Below are 582 nucleotides of genomic sequence, written 5' to 3' on the forward strand. Positions count from 1 at the left end.
CTGAGGGAATATCAAAAGCACCCAGCATTAAGGGAGAACTGAGAACCCATTCTCTAGATAGAAGCTGCATCATTCAAGGCAGATAATTCTAGAGTCATACTCAACTTTGTTTATTATGAAGCTTCTTTGAAAAAAGTAATGAAATGATTTCACCATCATCCTCTCTTTCTCTCTCTCTCTCACACACACAGATATGCAAAAGGAAGTGGAGAAATTCTATGCATTCATCTATTGGTGTATCATAAACTACTACAAATTCAGTAGCATAAAACAATTCAAATTTACTCTCTTAAAGGTTTTTTGAGTCAAGTCACCTGGGTTTTCCTGCTCAAGGACTCACCACATTGAAATCAAGGTATTGGCTGAGTTTGAAATCTTCACGATCCACTTACAAATTTATTGAGGTTGTCGTTATTCAGTTCCCTGAAGCTCAGTAACTGGGACTCAGTAACTTGGGACTGCTCAGTAAATGATAGTGAACCACACAGCACTGTGCCTTTTATTACAAAATTGCCATATATATAATATATGATATATATGTATGCATAATATATATATAATAAATGTATATATCATATATGT

This window comes from Bison bison, unplaced genomic scaffold, assembly GCF_000754665.1.
Source record: "Bison bison bison isolate TAMUID 2011002044 unplaced genomic scaffold, Bison_UMD1.0 scf7180017864388, whole genome shotgun sequence".
Lineage (NCBI taxonomy): Eukaryota > Metazoa > Chordata > Mammalia > Artiodactyla > Bovidae > Bison > Bison bison.